Raw genomic sequence first — 8,463 nt, 5'->3', positions numbered from 1 at the left:
AAATACATGTTCAAGTACCAGCTAAGTATGGGTTTTCCAAATTTGGGGAGGGGGGGAGAATTAAATATTGCAATGAAGTCATCATTATGGGAAAAATCAGAACATGGATACCCTTACATTCGTTTTTATTTTTTTATTTTTAAGATTTTATTTATTTATTTGACAGACAGAGATCACAAGTAGGCAGAGAGGCAGGCAGAGAGAGAGAAAGGAGGAAGCAGGCTCCCTGCTGAGCAGAGAGCCCGATGCGGGGCTCGATCCCAGGACCCTGGGATCATGACCTGAGCCGAAGGCAGAGGCCTTAACCCACTGAACCACCCAGGCGCCCCACATTCGTTTCTATTATTTAGTATTTTTAAAAATGAATATTGGCCTATAATTTTCTTTTCCCATACTTATCAGATTTTGGTATCAAAGTTAGGCCAGCCTCACAAAACGAGCTGGAGTGATCACTCTTCTAGTTTCTGGAAGAGTGTGCACGTTAGAATTATTTCTTCCTTAAATGTTTAGCAGAACTTGCTAGTGACAGTGTCTGGACCCAGACTTTTCTTTATGGTTAATTTTTTTTAAAAATTACTGATTTGATTTGCTTAAATGGTTTTAGAACTAATAAAATGCTATATTTCTTCCTGAGTAATTTTTGGTAGGTGATAGTTTTCTAGGGATTTGTCCATTTCATCTATATTTTGAGATGTATTAATATTAAGTCATCTATAATATCCAATTTTTACCTTGTTGATATCTATAGCACTTGCAGCAATGTCCTCTTTTTAATTCCTGATATTGGCTATTTATAATTTTTCTCTTTTTATCTATTTCTTTTAGTGATTATCCTAGAAAGCAAAACTCACAAACTAACTTAAATGGCTTAAAATTAATCAATATGATAGGAAATGGTCAAGAATATTGTAAAAACCGTATAGTGACAGATAATAACTAGAATTATCGTGAGGATCATCTCATAATATATACAAATACTGAATCACTAGGATATACACCTGAAACTGATATTGCATGTCAATTATATTTCAATTCAAAAATTAATCAACACCTTTACAATACAAGGACTTTTAGAATACTTTAATACCATATAACCTCTCGTAACATGTTTTTATTATGTGTTTCTATTCTCTTTCTTTAATGTACAAGATATTATTATTCAGATTTATTCACATATTTGTCACTTTCTTTGCTTTTTATTTCTCCTTGCATCTCAGATATTCCATCTGGGATCATTTTTTTTTTCCTGCCTAAATTAGATCCTTAGAATATTTTTTACTAAGGATCTGCTGCTAGTGGTAAACTCTCTTCACTTTTTAAAATCCCAAAATGTATTTTGATCTCATTCTTGGAATTTATTTTTCACTGGGTATAAAATTGGCAGTTACTTCCTATCACACACTGAGCCTATTCTGGTTTCCATTGTAATTTTTAAGAAGTCAGTTGTTACGTATTGATCTTTTGAAGGGCGGCTGTTTTCTCTAACTGCTATTGCGATCCCTTTGCCTTTGGTATTCTTCAAATATGTAATAATGTTTCTAAGCATGGATTTCTTGATATTGATCTTGCTTGTTCATGGGGCTTCTGGAATCTTTCAGTTAGAGTTTCTCATCAATTTTGGAAAACTTGAAAGATCTACCATTATGTCTTTAAATATTCCTTTTGCCACATTTTCACTCTTTTGGGGACTCAGAATAAATACATAGATAAGACCTTCTCACTCATTTTCTCCATGTGTCAACTTCTATGTTTTCTGCCCTGTCTCTTCATGGTGCCTTGTGCATAATTTTGTTTGACTTAAGTTCCAGTTCACTATTTCTCTCTTCAGTTGTTGCTTTTCATTTTAAACCTGTTCAGTAAGTTTTAAGTCGCTACTAGTTTTGTCACTTTCAAAGCATCCAGGTAATATTTTATAGTTTTCTGGTCCCTGTAACAACAATGGCAATCTTAGATTTTTCTGTGAACAAATCATATTGTCTGATAATTCCGGTATCACAAGTATTTAGTGGGTTTGTTTCTAGTGCCCTTTACTTCTGCTGGTTTTTGTTCCTGGCACTTCTTCTACTTGGTTATATCCGACTCACGCTAGTCAGAATGATCTGAGGTCTTTCATGAAGGTTCTTTTCACTGGAGAAAATGTTTTTGTGTGCAATTGTCAAGAGTTTAGAAACACTACTCGTCTGAGGCCAAGTTAAATTCACAATCGAAGGTTATGACTGCAACTTCACGAATGGGGGCCAATTTACTTCTAGTTTCCCTACCCTTCCTGAAGGTATAGCCATTGCTTTCACATTTTAATGTCGACTCCCCACCTTGGGTGGGCCTGAGCTTCTCTTATTCCCCTCATCTATAAGCCATCCAAATGAAAGTTCAAATTTGCCAGGACTGTAAAATTCCTTCAGGGCAGAAGTACTCTGATTACTTCTCTGGGTTCTTGATTTCCCTTCAGTTATGACCTGATAAATCTTGTGACACCTTCCGTGCTTATGAGACTTAACATTTTTTTTTTTAATCTGGCGTGTTTAGTTGTTGCAGTGGGAGGGTTGATCTGAATAACCTAGCTTGCTATTATTGACAACTTCAACTATTCTGTCCTCTTAGCTTTGCTTAATTTTTCTTCTCAGCACTTAACACTACTTGACATTAAATAAATAATATAGATATGTGTCTACTAACTAGGCTGAAAGCTCCATTGGGTGCCTGTACTTTGTTTTGTTCACTGCTGTCCCCAGCATCCAGAATAGTGCTGGCATATGGTGAGTACTCAATATTTGTTGAATGAATGAATGAAAAAAGGGCGATTTTGCCACCTCTTTGTGCTGTGGCTACAGTGGACCAAAGCAAGATAAACAGGGGGTTCAGAAACTTGATCACAAATCTAGAATCTGTGTGGAGACCTTTCAGAACACAATCCCAAATCAAGGTCACAACTTACCAAAGTGGCATAAAGAAGAAAGCTCAAGGCTCCACGGTTTTCAGTACTTCCCAGGATGAGGTATGAGGCTGCGTAGTGAGTCTTAATTGGTATCTACCTGTTGGTGTGTCCCTTTTCCTCTCCCTGGTATTTTGTTCACTTCTCCCCGATCTTTGCTTTCACCTGTCATCCCGACCTCTCACCTAGTCTCAGGTGACTGACCCGTCATGTTCTTTCTCTTTGCTCTTGTCTCTCTGTTCATCTCTATGACTTGGTCTCTTTCTATCCCTGTCTTTCTCTGTTGTGCCTTGGTCATGTTCTCCTGTCTCTACCTTCCTCTAGAAAAATGCAATTTCAACTTTTTCTGACTCTGCCTGCACCCATACTCCTTAGCTGTATCTCCAGAATATCTGCTAAGCCACCCTCTGTCTTGGTCACCAATCCCTGTCTGTGTCCCACTCCCCTTTCTTGTCTCTTTTATGTTTCTACACTGTTTCTGTCTCCATCACCTTCATCACTGTCCCTTCCGTCACCATCCTTTCTGCCTCTGTGTTTCTTCACCTGTCACAGTGTCACTGAGTGTGCTTTGTCACTCGCACTCTGGTCCTGTCACCACTATGGCTCTCTGCTCTGAGTTTGCGCATTGTTGCTATTCCCTCTGGATCTGTCTTTTCTGACTCCTTGAGCCTGTCTCCCCCCAACTCTGCTTCCATTTCCTCTATTTCTGTCATGGGCCCCTTTCTGCCTTTGAACCTTCTAGCTCTGTTTCTGTTCCCTCTGTCATCCTGCCACTTTCCATTTTCTTTGTCCCCTCTTTGCATCGGCATGCTCCTTATCTAATATTGCTTTCTGTATCTCTAACATTGTTATCTTGATCTCTGCCCTCTCTGCCTGCGGTTATTGTCTTTGCTCTGTCAATATTGCCTTGAACTTTGTCTCTGGCACCTTCTCTATTTTTGTCACTTTTCCCTATATTACTTCTGTTATCTCTGTCTTTTCTCTCTGTCACTGTCCTCTCTATCTTTGTCGCCTCTGAGTGTGTCTTCCCTGTCTCTATGATTGTCAACTTCTATCTGGCACGGTCCCCCTTATCTCTTTCCTCCCCGTCACTGGCACCTTGGTCTTTGTCCCTTCTGTCACTGTCCTCCTGCTCTCCCTGACACTGTTCTCTGTCTCTATCACTGTCCTCTTGCTCTCGCTCTCTTCTTCTCAGGCTCTCCAGTCTCAGGTCAGACCCTCGGGGAGACCTTGTCTCAGGTCCCCTCAGCCTCTGGTAGCTCTATCTCCCTCTCCATGTCCTCGACAACTTTCACCCCTGTCTGGTTCACTGTCTGTCTCTGCGACCTTCCCCTTGGCCCCCAGTCCCCTTCGGCATGGCTGACTGCACTCGTGACGCGGTCCCCTCTGTCGTCTTCTCTAAGTCTGTCCTTCTGTGCTGCTCTCCTCGGGCCTCCACGCGAGGCCGCAGTCTCTACTTCCGTCTCTGTCAGGCCCGCTCCAGGGTCCCGGCCGCGGTCAGGTCTGTCTGGCCTCTGGGCCCTTCCCCTCGCCGCCTCACTACCCTGCCCTGCCACAGCTGGCTTCTCCTTCCCTTTCTAATGTCTGTGAATCGCCTTCTGCTCCTGTGGGTTTGCAGGTGTGGCAGGTTTCTGTCCCTGTGGAGCTGCGGCTCTTCTGGTCTGTCTCTGCATGTCTAGCTCTTCGGGGCTCTGTCGCTCAGCAGGAGTTTTAGGGGGCTCACATCCTCTCACAGGCCTTTCCTGGTGCAGAGGAGCCCCCCCGGGCCCCCAGCCTGGCCGTCAGCCTGGCCATCTGCCTCGCGCCTCGCGCCGCGCCTCCCGCTCCTTCCCGCCCTTTATCACTGCGCGCTCTTGGGGGGGTGGGGGGGGGGAGGAAAAGAAGCATGAGCGCATGCGCACCAACCGACGCACAGGCGAAAGTGCGCGCTATCTGCCTGCGGGCTCGCGGGAGCTCACGCGAACTCGCGCAGCACTGGCTGCGGGGCTCCGCTCGGCAACGGGTGACGTCACGGAGGCTCTGCCCGCTTTGTTGGCTGTCTTCAACCAGCACGCGCTCTCTGGAGTAAGCGGCCAAGTGTCACCCGGCGCCAGGTGGCGCTCAGCGCCTGAGCCCACCGACCCTGCAAACCCACGGAGACGCGTGTCGTCATGGCAACTCTGCCCGTTCTAATTGGACACCTGCACTATTTCGTTGGAGCCGCTAATCTGATTGGATGCCTGTATTTCATTGGATGCCAGGGAATTTTTATCTTCCTTTCCCCTCAGCATTTCTCTTCCCTGGCCGGGCTTTCTCCCACTAAGCAACGTGGAGACGGAAAGTGACTTGAGTCACCAGGGGGTGGGAAGTGTGTAGCACCCAGCCGGCATCCCTGCTGGAGTCGGCGAACCAGACCGGCTGTCTCAGACACAGTCTCCCTTTCCCCGCCAGAGGGCGCCACGGTGCGCAGGGTACTTGGAGGCCTTGGTGACTGGTGACGTCACCGAAGAGCCCTTCCTGATTGGCTACATCTCTTTTCACTGGCAAAGTCGAAGGGCAGGCCTATAGAACGCTATCAGAGGAGAAAAGAAACGGTGTGCCCAGGAATAATGAATGACCTTGGTCTCAAATACTTAAATATGCAAAGGAAATTCATCTTTTCTATGTCTTCTAGTCTCCATAAGCAACCCAGACATGCAGACGATTATTAGAGTGGACACCTACTGCAGCTAAGGACCCGTATAAAGGACACCTGTTGTTTTTGCCCAACTGGCATGTGTTATCCATGATTTTAAAAATTAATAGACTTTTGGGATGCCTGGGTGGCTCAGTCTGCTAAGCGTCTGCCTTCCGCTCTGGGATAGAGCCCCACGTTGGGCTTCCTGCTGGCAGGAAGCCTGCTTCTTCCTCTCCCTCTTCTGCTCCCCCTGCTCATGCTCTCTCTCTCTCTCTGTGTGTGTCGAATAAATAAATAAATAAAATCTTTTAAAAAATTCACTTTTTTAAAGCAGTTTTAGGTTTATAGAAAAAAATGAACAAAAAGTACAGAGTTTGCATTTACCATTGGGGGGGGACCATAAACCATATGGGAACCCTGTAACCTAATTCCCTACACCCTCTTAGACCTACCCCTAATTCCCACTATTAACATCTTGCATTAATGTGGTACATTTGTTACAACTGAAGGACTGTACTGTATGATTCCACTGATGTGAAGTATCTAGAGTAATCAGATTTCTAGAGAAAGTAGAATCGTTGGTGCCAGGGGCTGGGAAGAGGGGGAACAGGAAGTTATTGTTTAATGGGTATAAAGCTTCCATTCTGCAAGATAGAAAGAGTTCTGGAGATTGGTTGCACAACAATGTGAATTTACTTAATGCTACTGAACTGTCCACTTATAAAGAGTTTATGATATGCGTATCTTGCCACACTTCAGTTGTTTTTAGTGCATCAATTTTAAATGTAATGTTCAATGAGTTTTGACGAACATGTACCGTGTGTGACCGCATCCGCAGTCAAGAAACAGAAAAGTTCCATGATCCCAAAATGTTCCCTTGTGTCTATATGTAAGCAATCCCAGATCCCCACTCCCTCAGCCCCAGGCAACCCCGGTCGATTTCTGTCCCTACAGATTAGTATTCTATTGTCTACAATTTCACAGAAATGGAATCATACTGTTTGTAATCTTTTGTGTCTGGCTTTTTTCACAAGACATACTGTTTTTAAGATTATCTACTGCACATATCAGTAGGTAGTTCTTTCTGTTGCTGAGTGGTCATCTATCCTGTGGACACACAATTTGTTTATCCATTCCCATAAATGGACATTTCAGTTATATCCAGTTTTCCAAATTGGGGCCATTATGAATAAGGGGGCTGTGAATATTTGCAGGGACATATGCTTTTACTTCTCAATAATCCCAGGAGTGGGATTTCTGAGTCACATGGTAAGTTTGTGTTCACTTTATAAGAAACTGATAAATTGTTCTTCAAGGTGGTTGTAGTGGACGGAATGATGGGGCCCCCAAAAGACAATGTCCATGTCCTAATCCCCTAAACCTGTGAAAATGACCTTATTTGGAAAAAGGATCTTTGCAGATCAGATTAAGTCAAGGATCTCCAGATGAGATCATCCTGAATTAAGAGTGATTCCCTAACCCCAATGATCGGTGTCCTTATAAAAAAGGTAGAAAAAAAAAAAGCAGGAACAATTAAAACCAAGTTATGCCTGTTCAAAGTGAACTGGTGAAAAAATTTGTCTCGTTCACATTTTCCTGCACTGAAACGTCTTGCTGCCTTCCGGAGCAGCTGACACATATATTAAGTCAATCAATATTCAAATGATCATGAAGATTCCTAATGCACAAATATATTCTGATATAATTATTAGCAATTATAATCATCATTATTGTCAATATTAATAGCTACCACTTGAGTCATGTTACTCTACACCAAGTGTGTGCTAAGTGTTTCGTGTGCATTCTTTCGTTTAATCTGTGTAACATTCTTGTGAAGTGAGCATTATCATTCTCATCTTACAGTTGAAGAAACTGAGGCATTGAGAGGTTATACACATTGCACAAAGTCACAGAACTAATACGTGTGGGGGAGGAATATGAAACGCGGCTGTCTGACTTCGGAGCTCACTTGGGTACCAGACGAACTCTGGCAGAAGGTAGAGGCATCATCACAGATTGCAAAAAATGTAAGCTAACAGCATGCCCAAGAAACTAGTAGAGTGTGACATTAATTTAAAGCAAAAGTTTCTTTGGCATGATGGACTGTCTCCTTATGGGAATTTTCAGGATATTTATTAGGTTAAAATTAACTTGCAATTCTTGTGGATGCTAACTGGCTGCCCTATTTATCTTCAGAAGAACTTTACAAATGGGATTGTATCTTTATAACCTTGACATTTATTGGGGTTTGAAAAGTGCTCCTCCACTCCTTGGGAAGAGAGAGTAAAGGTACCCCTAGTTGGAGTTCAATGAAAACAAAAAATCAAGGTTATATGTGCTCTAAAAAAAGAGAGGGGGGCGGCGCCTGGGTGGCTCAGTGGGTTAAAGCCTCTGCCTTCGGCTCAGGTCATGATCCCAGGGTCCTGGGATGGCGCTTAGCATCGGGCTCTCTGCTCAGCAGGGAGCCTGCTTCCTCCCTCTCTCTCTGCCTGCCTCTCTGCCTACTTGTGATCTCTGTTTGTCAAATAAATAAATAAAACCTTTAAAAAAGAGAGAGAGAGAGAGAAAGGCAAAGGAGATTTGGGACCCAGAGACACACAGGACACCAGGCAAGGATGGAGGCTACCCCAGCAAGATGGGCAGGGGAGGAGGACTCCATCAAGGTACCAAGAGTAAGCTTGCCAACTGGATACATGATCTATCTGCAGTGGTCATCCACGGCCCTTACAGCACCATTCAGAATCCTTTTCCTGAATGATGTGGGCGCAGAGAGAGAGGGAACCCCGGATTTTGTTTCCTCTGAAATTATCTGCCCTGAGGATGATTCCAGTAGGTCCTGTAAATTTCCTACCCAGAGCTCATTCCCCTCTCTGTG

Source organism: Enhydra lutris, unplaced genomic scaffold (genome assembly GCF_002288905.1).
Source record: "Enhydra lutris kenyoni isolate GAN:26980312 unplaced genomic scaffold, ASM228890v2 scaffoldscaffold77, whole genome shotgun sequence".
Lineage (NCBI taxonomy): Eukaryota > Metazoa > Chordata > Mammalia > Carnivora > Mustelidae > Enhydra > Enhydra lutris.
Note: the sequence above shows the minus strand (reverse complement) of the source record.